At 48.2% G+C, this 18,124-nt stretch overlaps 1 pseudogene; it reads right to left on the bottom strand.

The window, feature by feature from the left end:
- Nucleotides 1-2,406: 2,406 nt before the first annotated feature.
- On the bottom strand, nt 2,407-3,484 carry LOC112829369 (cytochrome c oxidase assembly protein COX16 homolog, mitochondrial-like; annotated as a pseudogene).
- Nucleotides 3,485-18,124: the final 14,640 nt, after the last annotated feature.

Here is an 18,124-nt window from a genome sequence, read left to right as displayed (position 1 = left end):
GCAGGAAGCCTGCTTCTCCGTCTCCCACTCCCTCTGCTTGTGTTCCTGCTCTCGCTGTGTCTCTCTGTCAAATAAATAAATAAAATCTTAAAAAAAAAGACATAATCAAAGCAAACGTGTGGACTGTATAAATCTCGACTAAACAATCCAACTGCAAAAAAAATGAGACAAACTGTATATTTGAGGATTAAAGAAGTATTGTTGGGGCGCCTGGGTGGCTCAGTCGTTAAGTCTCTGCCTTCGGCTTAGGTCATGATCCCAGGGTCCTGGGATCGAGCCCCGCATCGGGCTCCCTGCTCCGCGGGAAGCCTGCTTCTCCCTCTCCCACTCCCTCTGCTTGTGTTCCCTCTCTTGCTGTGTCTCTCTCTGTCAAATAAATAAATGAAATCTTAAAAAAAAGAAGACATAATCAAAGCAAACGTGTGGGGCGCCTGGGTGGCTCAGTTGGTTAAGCGACTGCCTTCGGCTCAGGTCATGATCCTGGAGTCCCGGGATCGAGTCCCACATCGGGCTTCCTGCTCAGCAGGGAGTCTGCTTCTCCCTCTGACCCTCTTCCCTCTTGTGCTTTCTAACTCTCATTCTCTCTCTCTCTCAAATAAATAAATAAAATCTTTAAAAAAAAAAAACAAAGCAAACGTGTGGACTGTATAAATCTCGACTAAATCCAACTGCAAAAAAATTGAGACAAACTGTATATTTGAGGATTAAAGAAGTATTGTTGGGGCGCCTGGGTGGCTCAGTCGTTAAGCGTCTGCCTTCGGCTTAGGTCATGATCCCAGGGTCCTGGGATCGAGCCCCGCATTGAGCCCCGCATTGAGCCCCGCATTGAGCCCCGCATCGAGCCCCGCATCGAGCCCCGCATCGGGCTCCCCGCTCAGCAGGAAGCCTGCTTCTCCCTCTCCCACTCCCCCTGCTTGTGTTCCCTCTCTTGCTGTGTCTCTCTCTGTCAAATAAATAAATGAAATCTTAAAAAAAAGTATTGTTAATTTTTTTAGTGTGAAAATGCTAATGTGGTTATGTTAAATTTATTTATTTTTTTTACAGATGGATTTATATGATGTCTGTGATTTGCTTTAGAATAACTCAGGGCCTGGAGATATTGGGGGATTGGGAAACAAAACTGGTCAGTGGCTAGTAATTGTTGAAGAGTAACAAGGGTAACGTGGGGATTCATTAAACTATTCTTATTACTTGTTTTTATGTTTGAAATTTTCCACAATTGGGGAGCCTGTCTAGCTCAGTTGGTAGAGCATGAGACTCTTAATCTTGGGGTTGCAAGTTCAAGCCCCATGTTGAGCGTAGAGTTTACTTAAAAAATTAAAAAATAAAATCTTGAAATTGTCCATAATATGTTAACATAAGGTTAATCAACTTTCCCCAATTAGCCAACATTTCCCAAGTGAGAACATTACAATAAAATAGCTACCATCCACTATCACCATCATTTCATTAGAAAAAGAATTTTATAACACCGAAAAAAGCAGGGAGGGCTTAATCTCTGAAAAAAAGGCCAGTCTTAAGACAGATTGAATTTTACTTTCTGGAAAAATCATAGCAGACACGACCATGGACTGGTACTGGTCTGTGGGCCCCAGCTTCAAACAGTCCTTCCCAAACCTCATGTCTTTTCTTTTTTTTTTTTTTTGTATTTTCATTTTTTAATGGGGTCTTTGGAAAACAAAAGTTTTTAATTTTGATGAGATCCAATTTACCAAGTTTTTTCTTTTATGAATGTTTTTGTTAAGAACTATTTTTTAAGAACTATACACTAAGTCCTGAAGACTTTCTGCCTTCTTTTCCCAAAAGTTTTAAGTTTTACATTTAAATTAGATCCATTTTGAGTTACTTTTTGCACATGGAGCGATGTTTAAGTGGAGGTCTATTATTTTTCTTGGCCCATGAAATCCAATTGTTCTCTCAGATCTCTATTTCTATTATGATTTATCATCACTAGATAATCAGCATGGTTTCCTTTTTGCTAAAACTAACCCACTGAAAATAGTGATCTTGATTGGGCAAGAGGCGGGTAGATTTATAATTTTTTGGCAACATAAGGGGGAGTATTTCAATTGAGACTTTAGGCATCTGGAACTCAATGTGAAAATACCAAAGAGTGGGGCAACAGAGCTGGCTAAGACAGGGGTAAAAAGGAGAAAATAAATTAAAAAAAACTAACTTCCCTCAATTCTATCCTTTTGCCTAGCATTTAGATCATAGCAAACCCCAAGTTAAAAAAATAAGAACAAAACTACAGTCAAGTTGCATGCAAATAATGCTAAGGCATAAAGCATACCTTAAAAATCAGTATTTCCAAATTGCAGTCATCTATGGAATACTTGAACACATTTGCTGTATCTGTATGTAATATGTACTATTTCATGATTTTTGCCTTAACCAAGAACAATATAATTTTCTTAACATGTTTTAATTGTATCAATACAATCATCAGGTGACACTTTGGAGACTGATTAGTATATCATGTGAGGTGTTATAAGTAAAACCAAAACTCTCATCAGCCTGTGATCGATATTATTTTCCTACATAGGTGTGACATAAAATCACTGCCTGATGTTACTGTGACTTTTTACCAAGATTATCTGTCATCACGTTACTCACATCCAAGCTTTTGCAGGTCTGAAATTTTCTTCCCACTGGATATGTAGTGGGAATTCCAGTTGATAACATTTTTGTTTAAAAAAAAAAGGAAAGAAAATAATCAACTAAGTCAAGTTGTCTTAGTCTTAAGAATTTCTGGATTTCGTCCTTGGAGGAGGTCAGGATCTTCCCAAGGTCTGGGTCCTCGAATATTCTTCCAGTCATCAAAAGCGGAGTCCTTTATTTTCTCATACTCTGATTCCAATGATACTTTACCCATTTTCAGTTTTTTTTTCTAATTCGGGATCAATCTTAATTTTCACAGCATCATAGCGGATTTGTGAAAATTCACGAAGACCAAAAGAACCTCCAACAATCAGCAACTGGTATTCAAAGTCCTCTTCTGTATGTCCTATGAAGCATTAATATTTATCCAAGAGAGTAAATAATTTCAGCTTGAAGATAAATGTAGTATAGTAATTGTGGCATATGCAACTGATACATGATGAAGAAGATGTATCTTTTGAGTTCTTTCCAGTAGTGCTTGGTTTCAGCGTACTGAATTCAACATTTTCCTCTTCAATTTATTTATATGTTTAGGACTCATATTTTGAAACATGGTCCTTTAGGTCCCGTACAGAGGTACAGATGTAGAGACCAGTACAAAGTAACACATTTAGGGAAAAGGCTACTGTGGTACTTTCCATTCCCAGCATAGGGACTCCGTAGCGAAGCGTCTTGTTCTTGCGCAGGGCGCACACCACCGCATGTACAGACATGACTGAACTCTCCCACGCGTGGACGCCTAGTCCAACAGGCCCAGGGCGGCCTCCCGAATCCAAGCTCCCTCTCCAGGAGGAAGTCCTGGACTCGCCTGCTTTCCTTGGCCTCCCGGAGCTCCAAACCTCGTGTCTTTTCAAAGTTGGGATCAAAGCTAGTGGACAGGCCATTTGAGGCTGTACCGACTTTGCTCTGTGACTCAGGAAGGCTGTCATTTGTCTCCTCTAGGCCAATTTTTCTCTCAAAAACTCAGTGTTTAACCTCGAAAGGCCCTCAAAGATCTGGTGTTACCTTTTATTTATTTTTTTTAAAGATTTTATTTTATTTGAGAGAAAGAGAATGAGAGACAGAGAGTATGAGAGGGAAGAGGGTCAGAGGGAGAAGCAGACCCCCCGCTGAGCAGGGAGCCCGATGCAGGACTTGATCCCGGCACTCCAGGATCATGACCTGAGCTGAAGGCAGTCGCTTAACCAACTGAGCCACCCAGGCGCCCGTAACCTTTTATTTTTATAGATGGGAAAACGAAGGCCAGAAAGTGACTTTCTGGAGATAACACAGTGGGACTCAACAGCAGGACCTAGAGTAGAACCCGCACTCCCACACTTGCGATTCCTAGTCCAGGGTTTGCTTGCTCCACCCAATGTTCTACCTACTCTTAATCGGCCCGTGTTTTACCTTCGTTTCAGTTGGTATCTGGAAAGATAGCTGCATGGATTTGCTGTCAGACCACCAAGCCTTTAAATCTCGACCTTGCTACTTGCTGGCTGTGTGACCTTGGGGCCTCAGTTTCCTTATCTGTAAAATGGGTAGGTGTTATAATAATGATACCCACCTTCTAAGGTTGTTGTGAAGGTTGAGCTAATGCATGTGCGGTTCCTGCCACATAGAAAGTGCTGGGTGTGGGGCAGTTGCCTGTGTTTTTACCTCCTACGAGGATGATGAGTTCCACAGATTTATTGTGGGAAGCAGGCAGGCCTTTAACTTAGGATCATGGAATGTCAGAGCTGGAAAAGGCCTCTCGAGATCATCTACAGAAGAATCCTACAGAAAGAGAAAATGAGTTCCTGGGGGGCTATGTGAACTGCTGATGGTTCCAGAAGGCAGTTGGCGACAGAAGTAGACTCCTGAGGGGCCCCTGGGTCCTGAGGTTCTGGGCTTTGCTAAACAAGTCTGTGGGGCCCCCGACTCTACTTCATAGGGTCATTCCATACTCAGCTGATGTCAATACCGGTCAATTAAAGACACAAGGCAACTGTATCGAGCTTTACAGTTTACGGTGAGCATTTGCAAACTTGGTCCAGTGGGAGCCTTACTCCAGCCCTAGAAGTAGTGAGTCCTGGAATGAATACCCCGTTCTGCGAGGAGAAACCAAGGCCCCCAGAGGTGGATTAGTAACCAAGGCCACAAGTGGAGGTTCAGAAATTCCTTGACTACTCTGGAAGATGAGGGAGTTCCTGTTCAAAGGAAGGTCAGGGGCGCCTGGGTGGCTCAGTCGTTGAACGTCTGTCTTCGGCTCAGGTCATGATCCCAGGGTCCTGGGATCGAGCCCCGCATCGGGCTCCCTGCTCGGCGGGAAGCCTGCCCCTCCCTCTCCCACTCCCCCTGCTTGTGTTCCCTCTCTCGCCGTGTCTCTCTCTGTCAAATAAATAAAGAAGGTTAAGTCAGTGTAAAATGGCTGACATCCCCTCTGCCCTTGGAAAAGTACTTCAGCTACAAAGAAGTCAACTACTGACTCCAAGGAGGGTAGAAAGGAAATCGGTTGCTATGGCAACATCGTTGGCAGCCTATTTTCCTCTTCCTCAGGTTCAAAATAACAGCTTCCAGCAGGTTCCGGGTGTAGGAGGGGTGGGGGGGGTCTAACTCCAGCCCAGCAACTGCCCTTGGCCAATCTCCTGCCAGCTTCGGTGGCAAGAGGAAGGTGGCAGCCAATGAAGAGGCCTGGAGCTTGTGTCACCCTCCTGGAGCCAGGTTGGAATAACCAGAAGCAGGCGCACAGGACCGTTTCCATGGTGACCTCCCTTAGCAAACTGACTGGTCTTGTTTATGAGCACTGGAAAATTCCATCGGGCTAAGGCCTGATTTTGTTACCTTCTCTGCCTCCTTCCTGTTCCAAGGCAGGGATGAAGTCACTGCGGATGTTTAACTCGTTCCTGAGATGTGCCTGGCTCCAGTCAGACCCGAGGGCCTGGGAGGGGGACTGCGTCCCATGCACTGTGCTTTGTGCTGCAGGGGAGGGAAGATGCTGGTCGCTAGTGACAGCCACCATTTATAGGGCACATCATTTGAGCCAGGCACTGTACTAAGCTGCTGACAACCTCACAACCGCGACAACGGGGTACTACACAGATCATTCCTATTTCACTGAGGGAAAACTTGATTCAGAGAGGTTAAGTAACTTGCTAATGTCACAGAGCGCAGGTAGCACATGGAGGAACAAGGCTCGGACCAAGTGTGTGGGACTCTTGGGGCCACTCTCTTCATGACTCCTCTATATAGTGCTTGCAGTGGGGCAGGACCCGATGGGGTGCAGGATGGAAGGAAGATATCCATGGTCTTCAGGGGAGCTTCAACAAGGAGGGTGACATTTAGGTTGTGTGAAAGAACAGGGAGGAAACACCTGCTGGTTCTGGGACACTCCAGTTGCCAGGCTGGAGCTGAGGGCTGGTGGGTGACACCAGACAGGCCCCAGGGAAGGCTTTGGGCCTTGGGCCCAGGCCTCTCAGCCTCTAGAAAGTGGCCATGCTGGCATTCTGGCTGGGGGCGGGGAGGGAGTCCAGCCTACACACATTCCAGCCGACTCCTGCTGGGGCAGTGCTGGCTTGGGCTGGAGGTGGGTCAGGGGACCCAACCACTGGAAAACGGAGTCCCCTGGACCAGCCCAGGCCAGAGGCCACACAGGATCAGCTGCGTGGACGCTGCAAAACCCGCATGCAGAGCTGCTCTCAGCTGACACAGGGCTATAGGTAGCCTGGGACTCTGTTTATAAGGATATAAAGTGACAATGATAAACAGTACACCATAGCTTACTGAAACAACAGATGAGTCACTGGGGGAAGCGTGTGATCACAGGAGTGCTGAGGTCACTGGACCGCGATGGCTGCAGGACAGACTGACCATTCAGCAGGGAAGGCGTCCTGTGGGAGGAAAGGGGCTCTGCCTGGCCCCTAAAGCAGGGGTGGGGTGCGGGGCTCCGACTGGCAGGGAGAATGGGCATGTCCTTGGGGGAGAGGTAGCAGATATCCATGAACTAGGGAGCTGGCAGTAAATAGGGCTGGGAGAGGGGACACAGAAGGGACACGACTGATTGGGCTTTATGGCCCAGGCTCAGGGCGGGGCAGTAGGTGATAAAGATCTGGGAGAATGAGGAAGGATGACCCTTGGTAACCTCTCTCTAGCCTCTGTCTACACCGTGGGCCTCGGCTGGTCTTTGCTGGAGCAGAACAGTCATGGAAATTTCCACCTAGGTTCTATTCCCAAAGCTGTTCTCAGCTCCACCTTCTTCCCAGGCCCTGCTGTGTCCACAGTTCTTTTGCTTGTGTAGGCTGTGGCTACAGAGGCCTGGGGCAGCCCTAGAGACTTGGTGACAGCCAGAGAAGACCCATGTGCTGTGAACTTGTCTGAGCTCCAGGCACAGGGCATCACGCTGCTACGGATCACCAGGCTGTCCCCACACTGATGGGCTCGGAAGCCCCAGGATTCCTGTTCCTGGGAAGGCAAAGGAGGGGAGTGACAGCGTCCACTATTACTGCAGTATTCTTGAGCCAGGGCAGCTCCACGTGGGTGTCTCTCCCCCAGAGCACATGGTAGCAGGGCTGGCATAAGCCCTGAGTATTGGGGGTACCCCAATACTTCTGCTCCTGAGAAATTATCTGGATGCTCTATTTTCTTGGGGGGGGGTAGCATTTTGTATATTTATTTCTAGAAGCTCCTAAGTGGAAGAGTGACTTCTGTGGAGAGGGTGGGGCTGGGAAGACACTGGAAGTTCTCTCGCCACCCGCCCTGCTTTCCCCACACTGGGCTCCCAGCTCCGCCCCAGCCCCCACTCCAGTGAGCTTCTTCCTGAATAGCAACAGCTGGGTGCAGGGGCCAGACAGAATGGAGCCAAATGATGTATCTGTGGTGTCCGCACCCTTCTCCACAGCTGGGGAGGGACTCTCCCTCAGGGAGGTTGGCCCAGACCTGCCTCTCCCATGTTTGTGTGTGAGTGAGCCTGAGGCTCCTCGGGCCCCACTCTCAGGCTCTAGAAGTGGCCCTCCACCCTCCCTGCCAGCCCGGCTGTAAACCCCGGAGTAGCCCTGACCTTCAGAGGAACAAGGGGAACATGTTAACACCCATCAGTATCCAGGAAAATATAGGCTGTGTTGTGACAGAATCACTATGGGGTGGTGATAGGAGATGATTTGGATATGCGGGTCAGAGAGGCCCTTCCTGAGGGGTGACGTCTAGGCAGGGTGAGGAGAATGAGTGTCATCTGAAGAGTCGGGGAGGTACCTTCCAAACGGATGTGTCATTGAGTGTTTAAAGAACATGAGTCTGGAAAGGGCCAACGAGGCCCGAGGAGGACACCAGTGTGGGGAGCCCAGAGAGCCTGCGGCAGACTTCCCTGTCTTGTTTGTCTTGTTCCACGGCCACCACCCACCCCCATCCAGGCCTCCATGGCCTCTGACTTGGGCTCTGACAATGGACTCCCGGGCCCTCCCGTGTCTGCCATCTCTCCCAGCTTGGCCACCTCGTAAACAGCAGCCCCACACGACTTCCCACGGCCGGGGCCTCTCCCAGGTCAGAGAGGCCCAAAGAGCAGAGTCCAAACTCCTCCAGGTAACTGAAGCCATGCCAGCGCTTACCCCAGTCTCCTCTTTGTTCCTCCCCTGCTTTCTAGTGAGTTCCCGCCACCTAATGAGCGTTAGGGTCTACTCCACCTCGATCACTGGATGGCTCTCCTGTTACATTGGCCCTGGAGAAGGACCTGTAAGGCCACAGGCTTCTGTTTTTACCTGGCCTGTGTTGAAAAATACACCTCAGGAGAAGGCTATTTGTGAAGGTCCACTGGGCAGGCCCTGGAGGCGGAGTAAGCAGAGGCCCCCCGCACAGGTGAGGCTTGACCGGGGCCTCCCGTGGTGGGTCACACCAGGGGAATGACAACAAGGCCCGAGCCTTCGGCCGCTGCTCCCCTCGCTCTGGAGGCTGGGTGTTCAGCTGGAGCTCTAGGGAGAGAGACACTGAAGGTGGCCTTCGGGTTTCTTCATGGATCAGTCTGTCTGGAAGCTCTCCGGAGAGGGAAGTGGGACCCGGTTTCTTACTGCTCCCCCCAATTGCACTGCACCCCAATGGGCAGTCTCATCTCTTTCAAAAGCAGAGGCCTTTTGTTGCTATCACAGCACGTCAAGTTGTCTAACCACATCCTGCTTCCTTCCTAACACCCTTCCCCTCAGGACTCAAGCAGCACAACAAACCACTGAAAACCTCACAGAATGACTGAGCTTATTTTTCACAAGTGACTCTGGCCAGGACGTTCCAGGTCGGGGGCCCTTTTGTCGTTCACAGCCCCTCCCGTGCTCAGTGATGAGTCAGTCAGTCACACCGCCCTTGCTGGGCCTGGGCCACACACGCTCCTTCCCTATTCTGCTTGGGGCATTAACTCCCAAAGAGGTGCTCTTCCAGTGTAATCATTTAGTCGTTACTCAACAGACACACACAGAGCTTCTATTGTGTGCCAGGCCCTAGTGGCGGCGAGAGAGACATCCTAGGCCTCAGTTTGCTCGTCGGTCTCAGGGATAACAGCAACGTCTCCCTCCCAGGGAACCGGGGTGAGAACTGAAAGGAGATCATGCACGGAAAGCACGCAGCACAGTGCTCAAGAAAAGTCACAGGACGTAAAGCTGTGTGCTGTATCTACCGACCTACAGACACACTGGGGACAACAGAGGGGCCCAGGAAAGCACAGCAGACTGTCCCTGGCCGGGGAGAGGAGGTCCGTAGAAAGTCTCCACTCCAGACTAACTGGGACAAGAGGAGTGACCAGAGGGAGGAAGACAGTGTGGGGAAAGAAGGGCGAGAAACGGGCGCCTGGGTGGCTCGGTCGTTAAGCGTCTGCCTTCGGCTCAGGTCATGATCCCCGGGTCCTGGGATCGAGTCCCACGTCGGGCTCCCTGCTCTGCGGGAAGCCTGCTTCTCCCTCTCCCTCTCCCCCTGCTTGTGTTCCTGCTCTCGCTATGTCTCTGTCAAATAAATAAACAAAATCTTTTAAAAAAAAAAAAAGGTCACCACTTCTACCTTCTTTTTTTGAAAAGATTTTGTTTATTTATTTGACAGAGAGACTGAACCTCCCCCCTCTCATGTGCTCTCTCTCTCTCTCATTCTCACGCTCTCAAATAAATAAGTAAATAAAACCTTTAAAAAAATAAAAATAAAGCAGTACAACACTGCCTAAAAAAAATAATAATAATAAAATTAAAAAAAAGAAGGTCTAGAAACGCTGGGGTGAAGCCTGTGAGGGGCCTCGCAGAGCTCTTAAGCTGGGGAGATAAAGCTGAAGCAGCTCCCCTAGAAAGCCACGTTCTGCCCTTTGTTTTCATAACTGTCCTCCAGCAGCCCATGGTGCTACAGCTGGGCCTCCATTGCCAGGCCTTCCCGAAAGATCCGCAAACAGGCTGCAGGGCCCAGCGCCAAGGACATTATGTGGTGAATAAACTAAAGAAGGGAACTAGCAGCAGGGAGCTCATGGGCTGGGGGTGGGGGAACGGTTCTTCCAGGATAGCTTCTCCTTCGTTCCCCCCAGAAAGAGGATTCTATCTCACACAGAATCTTCTACATCTTCAAGGAGGGTACAGTGGGAAGATGGCTGCTTCTCTCAGGAAGACAGCAGGAGAATGTTTCCCTCTACTTTTCGGCCTCGGCATGTTCAGTGCCTGAGAGGGAGAAGCCCCGGGCTTCCTCTTCTGACAGCCTTCTGGGGAAGGCCAATGACATGGCTGCCTGTAGTTTTGCTAACTTGTTTTTGCTGGAATTGCCCTCAGCTCTCTGCAAGGTTATAATAGTGTGTCTGGTGGGTGTCAGGGGTTGATGTCAGACCTTCTCCACCATACGTTTTTAGCTGTTCAAAATCCCCTAGAAAACAATGATCTCTCTTCCCTATGATGGAGCCCTGAGCTGCGTCGCCTCTGTGGGATTTTCCGGCTGCTGGAGCTGGCCCCTCCAAGACAGGGAGCCAAATGTTTGCACCATTATCGTTCCAGAGATCAGCTCTGGGGAGGTGGGCGGGCAACAGGAGGGGGCTGGGAACTGCAAATTCCTAGAGTCCTTAGAAAAGAAAAGAGCTGGTTTTTTGGGACTCCCTTGCCTTTCGTTTTTGATCTGCATCTCCGGAACAGTCTTGGGTAAGGCAGTATTAGATAAAAATCACAGGATTAGATAAAATCAAACAAAAGAGGTATAGCTGGCTTCTCACCCAGACTGAACTCTGGACTCCAGACCCAAGAAATGAAGGCCATTGATGGCTCCTCTCTTGAGTAAACCTGACTGACCTTGCTTAAAAGGGAAGGAAGTGGAGTGGACTCTGGCATTCTCTGGAGGTTTCTGGCCTGACGTTTGTCTGGAGCGATAGGTATAAGGCCAATAGGAAGGGCCTTGCTGACAAAAAAGGCCCAGAGGCCTAACCTCAAATTGTTGCTCCTTTAGTCCTTTTTTGGCCCCACCTCCTTGAAGCCACAGCCAGGAGGTCTCTTTCCCCACTCCTTCCCATCTTTGTTTACTGCCTTTTATGGAATTAGCACCATCACTCCTTTCATCTAATCTCCTCATTTTACACAGAAGGAAACTGCCAATGAGAAGTGATCTGGGTTAGTGCCCGAGGTCACACGGGTGTTTGTCAGTGGAGTGTCCGCCACAAACAGACCAAGGGCTGCCTATTTTTAGCCAAGGCCTTTATGGGGGGAGGGGGCATGAAACCAGTCGCTAAAATGGAGTTGCCCTCTCATATTTGAGTCATTAGGCCCAGATGAAGGCCAGGCTTCAGATGGAGGTGATGCAGGATACGGCCGCGTCAGTGGAGAGAGCCGTGGCCATCAGACATTCTGATTAAAAGCAACAGGGATGCAGCCAGAGAGGAGGTGCCTTGAAAAAATGTTTTATGTTAAAGGGATCCTCAAGGAGTTGAGAAAAGGGCACATAATCAAATGTTTTATTAATAGCCTCACCAAGGAACATGGTGATTTGGGGCCAACTTGTTTAAGTAAACGTTTCCAGAAAAGAAGGCACTCACTATATAAAGAGGAGGAAGGAATGAGGATATTTTGGAGACAGCAAAGCTCTCTTTGTCAAACAAAAGCTAGGAGAGACGAAGTCAGTAAATGTTTGGGCCTACGCAGTAAAAACAGGGGTTAGCATCCATGATCTCCTCCAAAATATCATTCACTTACTAACCGGTAAAAGAAAATTTCTCTCTGGCCTTGCTTGGCAAGTCATCTCTTTCTGCACAACAGATTCCTGAGTGCTGACCTTCACTCAAATCTCTATTTCTTTCCCCAAACCCATGGAGAATTAACCAAATAATACACAGCCATTTTAACAGTACGAGGAAATTGCCATAATCTGTAAAGAGAATGGAAATGACTAGGTTTGCAACATGGAGTTGCATCAAGCACTTTCAAGCTCTTCATCTCAGGAGCTCTAGAGTGGGAGAGAGCATGGATGACACAGGAGGTCCTGAGTCCCTCCCCAGCCCCGTGGAGAAAACCGCAGAGGCTGAGGCTGACAGATGCCCCGGGAGAGGGCATGGCGGGGCGTGCGGGGTGCGGGGCGAGGCCGAGGGGAGGGGGAAGGGAAGCAGCTCGAGGTCAACCTCTGGGATTCAGGAATAGATTCTGGTACTAATTAGCTGTGTCTGATTTTAGGCAGATCATAAACTCCCCAGGGTCCCAGCTCCCCGTTTGTAAAATGAGGTGACCCAACTCAGTTTTCCTCCTTCCAGCGCTAAAATCCCACTAAAAATTTTCCAATCCAGAGCAAACATCAAGCCTGTGTCTGAAGGGAACCATCTGCATCTCAGTAATATTCCGCCCTTAAAGGGAAAGTGGGGAAGAACATTAAACTCGAACAGCTTTGGCAGGGTCATGAGGCGAGCGAAGGTGGGGAGGTCAGTACCTGCCCCCGGACGCCAAAGGGGTTTTGAAAACAGAGAATGTCAAGTTTCTACAATTCCCCGTGTCACTATTCAGCTGCCACACTATCGTGTCATTAAACACCTTCTTACCCTCTCCGAATTCACTGCCTAGAGCCCTGCCATTTTGTAGATTCCACAATAAAGCCCCCCTGGAGGTGAGAGAGGACGGGGGTCACCAGCCAGTCGCGAATTCCAGGCTTTTTTTTTTTAAAGATTTTATTTATTTATTTGAGAGAGAAACAGCATGAGAGGGGAAGGGGTCAGAGGGAGGAGCAGGGTCCCTGCTGAGCCGGGAGCCTGATGTGGGACTCGATTCCAGGACTCCGGGATCATGACCTGAGCCGAAGGCAGTCGCTTAACCGACGGAGCCACCCAAGCGCCCTCGGATTCCAGGCTTTTAACCACGGTGTCCCTCAGCTCCTCACTGTCTCTGCTTTAGTTTCTTTTCCAAAAAGTGAGGCAGCTGCTAGGTCAGTCTCGGAGACCCTCTTCCACCTCGCGCATCCTAGACTAGTAAGACCTGGTGGCATGCAAACACCCCAAATGTGTTACAATAAAGAAATAGCATTTGATAATTACAGGGGGATCCTGTGCGAACTTTCAATTCATGGATGACTTTGATACAACATGGAGGAATGACAAAGCATAAGAAAGGGGAAGAAAAGGCAGGCCTGGGTTGTAAATGGGAGGGAGGGAGGGAGGGCAGCAGCCCCAGTAAGGGAAGAGCAGCCCGAGCGCGGTGAAAGGGCGGAGGGGCGGCCGCGTAGCCGCGGGACCCAAACCCTGCTGCCCCATGCTCCCCACCCCCCCAACGCCATTCTCTGGCACAGGCACAGGGACTGGGGGCGGGGCCCGCATGCGCACTGGTGCGCTGCGCCAGCCGCCACCGCTCCCGGAGGCGGCTAGGACCGGCTGGATCCGGTTAGAGCCAGCGGTGCCCGCCCGCGAGCCGGCGCCTCACAAAGGGAGGCGGCGGCTCACGGCCCGCGTATCCCTACGCCGGGGGGGGGGGGGTGTGGGGTACGGTCTTGTGCCGCACCCTTCCCCCAGCCTTTGTCCCCGTCCTGCACCTACGGGCCATTCGGGCCTCCGGGCAAGCCGCTCCCCGCAGTCCTTCCCGCGGCCCCGGCAGCCCGAGGGTTCCGGACGCGGAGCGGAGCGGAGCTTGGCCGGGTGGAGCCGGAGTGGACGCGTCCCCCTCCCCCATTCCACCTCCCGGACGCGTCCCCCTCCCCCATCCCACCTCGCCCGGTTCTCCGCGCAGCCGCCTTAGCCGCGTGGAAACCCCTGTTAGGGAAGCCCCCGGCGCCATTGTTCCCAAATTCTGCCTCGCCCGGGAGCCAGAGTCTCCCTTTGCCGCCACGGGAAACCTGCTTTTTCTCAGAATCCTTGTCACGCAGTGCTTAGTCAGCTTTCCCTTTAGTTGGGAAACTCCAGGGGGTGGTTTGGAAGCAAAACTGCCCAAACTACAGAAAGGAAAGGCTTTGGGTTTGGAGAAGAGCTTTTGTTTCCCTTGCAACTCCAGTTTAAAAAACCTTGGGAGTGGAGCCAAGCCAGACTTTATAAGCACAAACTTAGAAAAGCAAACCCATAAGCAGAGTTTTCACGAATATTTGAGAAAACGTTCCCAGACTGGCTGCCCAAGGTCGTTGTGTTTTTAGAGGCAAAACGTTTGGCGTTTGAGGATCGAAGAGGACACTTAAACTTGGTTTTCACGGCCGATTTGGATTTTAAGAACTTTAACGAGAAGCTTGGAAGCTTAGAAACGGTTCACGTTTGGCCAGAACAAAAAGTAGGCATGATATTAAAAAGGCAACCAAAAACGTGGGGGTCTAGCTAGTATTTAGTAATTGCGAAGACGGGAACATTGAGCAAGTAACTAACACAAGTTCCACCCGCCCAACGCGTCGTCAGATCTTAGCAAGCCCCCCCCCCCAGTTGGCTCGCCAGCCCTGATGCAGGAGACAGCTGTACATTGCGGCTACTTGAGACATTTTCTACAAGTGGATTTCCACATTTAGTAGAATTCTTAAGCAGATAACCCGGAACGTTCGGGCTTCTCCAATCACAGGACAACCAGAACGTGTCCAGTATAACCTGAGAACCAACTCGCTGGACCTGAGGCGGTTTAGAGGGACAAACTGACACTTTGCCTAAGATGGCTGCGGTCTTTTTACCAGGCTGATGCTCGGTTATATAATAGAAATGAAGGCCGTCAGCAAACCCATTTTTAACCTTCCTCCAAAAAGCACGAAACAGTACCTACTGTACTCCCGAGAAGACATGAAAGGTATTTAAAAAGGTACTAAAACATTCCCAATGGCTCTGAGATTAGGGGAGTAGTTTGTCTACTTAAATGTGATTTTGTTTTTGCCTAAATCTTCAGCTCAAATCTAGTTGCTAGTAAGTTTTGGATATTTCTGGGTATGCAGTCGGTAATCAACTTGCCTGCGCTTGTCACGAAAAATCTAGAAAGCCTTGGCAAGCTTCGTTCTATTTTTAACCCGTCCGAGGAACTATTTTTGCTTCCCTCACGAAGGCGGCGGAGGGTTATTGCGATCGCGGTGTGAGTTGGCTTTCGGCTATAAATACGCCTCTCCGGGGGCGCTGCGGCAGGCTTTCAGGCAGCGAGCGCAGAGACGGCTGGTGAGGCAGGAGGCACTGCTTGAGGAGACTGCAGATAAGTTTTTCTCTTAAAAAAAAAAAAGCCAGGAATGAATACAATTCTTTAGGAAGTGTAAATAGTGCTAATACTTATTATTGCATAGCATTAAATTCTTAGAATAATCTTAAAAAGAACTTAAAGGGAAAATAATGAAGACCTTAAAAAGTAGTTTAAAGAAAAAGCTCTTTCTAGAACCAGGCGGAGGTTAGGAGGTGAAACTTCTTAATGGAGTGGAGAAAACCCAAGTTTTTAAGCTAAAAGGACGGAAGGACGGCAGTCCGGGATTCAAAAAATCCTTAAATCGAAGGGCAGCCTATTTTAGGTTGACGTTAAAATGTAAACGACCTAAATGGAGCTTAAGTGTCGTATTTTTTTAAAAAAGACAAGTTGTAGATGACTTCTGTCTTTTAAAAAGATTAACTTGAAGGTGATTTAAGAGCCCTACAAATTAATGGCGCAGTCATTTGCAACCTAGATCTTAAAGTATGACTTCCTAAAAACTGACAAATGTTAGGAGTGGTAGGATGAAAATTTGGAGAGATTAGGAAGTTGAAGGGGAGAACTCAGAAGACAGAAGTACAGGAAGGTGAAGACTTAAAGACAAGTACAGGAAGGTGAAGAAAAGATTTAGAGAAGATAGGAAAATTGGAAGAAAAATTACACGCCTTTAGAAGACAGAAAAATAGAAGCTTGAAGGCAGGAAGCAGAAGAAAAAATAGAGAAACTAGAAAAACAAGGCAACTAAGGTCTCAGATACAAGTTGAGGAGAAAGCCAGAAGTTGGAAACGAGGTGGAAAACACGGGCAGGGAAAGTGTTTCAGGTAGAAAATGGAAAACAAGCTAGGACAACTATTGAATACAAGCGCACAAGATAGACTTCAAAAAAGAAGATAGAAAAGTTTAAGCCAAAAAATCGGATAAAGTATGAGAAAAAAGCTAAGGAGGAAATTAATTTTTAAATTCTTAGTGGAATTTCTCCTAAAAGCCCATGAATTTAAATTCTGGTGGTACAGAAGCTAGATTTGAGAAGATGAGGGTGTTAAAACTACCGTAGACCGGGACCATCTTAGAAGAATTAACCCGAAGCTAGAAGGGAAAGTTAAAAATCACAGTTGTACAGCTTTTGCTACTGAAAGGACTGAAGTTAAATTTAAGAACCCAGGTAGAATATATCTGGAGAGTTAAAAACGTGAGTTTAAATACAGTAGCTTTTAGTGTCTTGGAGAATTTAAAGAACTTTACATAAGTAATTCAAGATCAAGAATTAACTACCACCTTAACATTTTCGCATTGGACTTTGAGCTAAGATTTTTTAAATCCTGAGGACTAGCGTTAATTGGCAGCTGACCCAGGTACTACGCAGAAGTGGATTCAGTGAATCTAGGAAGACAGGAGCAGCAGACAGGATTCCAGGAGCCAGTGTCGGTGAAGCTAGGACTGAGGAGCGAGCTGCAGTTCGTGGTGAAGATAGGAAGGAAAGCGAAGTCCGGGAGCCAGTGCGGTTTGGTGAAGGAAGGAAGCTAGGAAGAAAGAAGGAGCCCTAACGATTTGGAGGTGAAGCTAGGAGAGAGGATTCCAGGAAGGAGGAGCCAGTGCGCTGTGGTGATGAAGCTAGCGAGCGGCTTGGCAGCTTGGCTTGGCGACCACGCGGAGGCGGCGAGCAGGCGGTGTGGAGGATAGATAGAGGATCCTAGAGCAGCATCCCAGAGTGCGAGGCCGCAGGGAGAGCGAGTGGTGTGGGAAAAACCCGAGAGGTCGGCGAGGTCGGCTAACGTGCTTTTTGTAACTGGAGTATGGTAACCTTTTATTTGCTTTTCTAATGGTAACGGGGGAGTTGAGTACTGAAGCGGTAAGGGATTTTATGGGGGTGTAGGCCGATTTCCGGGTGTTGTAGGTTTCTCTTTTTCAGGCTTGTTTTCTCATCTTGTCTGAAGCTTTTGAGGGCAGACTTCCAAGGCCCGGAGGAATGGTAGATGGCAAGTTTGTTTTTAACCAATTTGAGGGAAACCAAATGAATTTGATAGAACAACTTGGAGACTAAGTTTTATGTTTTTATTTTTAGTTTGGGATAATGAAGCCTTTCAGTTTTGTGAATAGATGACTTTTTTTTCTTCCCTTACCCCGTATTAAAGTTTATACTGAACGTGGAGTTGGGTGTGTAACGGGGGGGGTTGGGAATGGGGGGCAAAATATGTTTTGAGTTTTTTTCCCCCTTAGGTCTGTCTAGAGTCCCAAAGGCAAATGACTCAAGGTAACAGAAAAAAAGAAAATCCAGTATCAGGATAATCAGAACACCACAGGTTTACAGTTTCTAGAAATAGAGCACGAGCAGCTCTCACTTTTCAGTTCTGTGGCGGAGCTGTCCATTGGAGAAATGGCTGGTAGTTCTCTTTTTTTCCACCCCTTTATCAGATTCTTAATACATAATCCTTTAAATTCATTATATTTACTTACTATTTTGGGGTGGCCTTACCAGGGAAGGAGGGTGGGGGAGAAAATTTTCTTTCTAAGATTTTCCACAGATGCTATAGTACTATTGACAAACTGGGTTAGAGAAGGATTATACTGCTATGCTGTTGGCACGAACACCTGCAGGGATTGGAGCTGCTTTTTTCCTTGGAAGAGTATTCCCAGTTGAAGCTGAAGTGGTACAGCACAGTGCAGCTTTGGTTCATGTTCAATCTTCTCAGGAGCACTTCAGAAGAGCTTGACTAGGCCAAATGTTGAAGTTACGTTTACGTTTTCAAGTAATGTGACCTTTAACTTTTATTAAAAGGGGAGGGGCAAATTTTGGCAGTTGGCCGTAGCCTGTTAATGGTTGGGATTTGGGAGGGTTGGGGTTAGGTAATTGTTTAGTTTATGATTTCAGATAACTCATGCCAGAGAACTTAAATACTTAGGATGGAAAAACTAAAGAATCTCAA

Source organism: Callorhinus ursinus, unplaced genomic scaffold (assembly GCF_003265705.2).
Source record: "Callorhinus ursinus isolate GAN/ISIS: 27379988/994484 unplaced genomic scaffold, GSC_fseal_2.0 scaffold51, whole genome shotgun sequence".
Lineage (NCBI taxonomy): Eukaryota > Metazoa > Chordata > Mammalia > Carnivora > Otariidae > Callorhinus > Callorhinus ursinus.
This window is presented reverse-complemented; position numbering and strand designations above follow the sequence as displayed.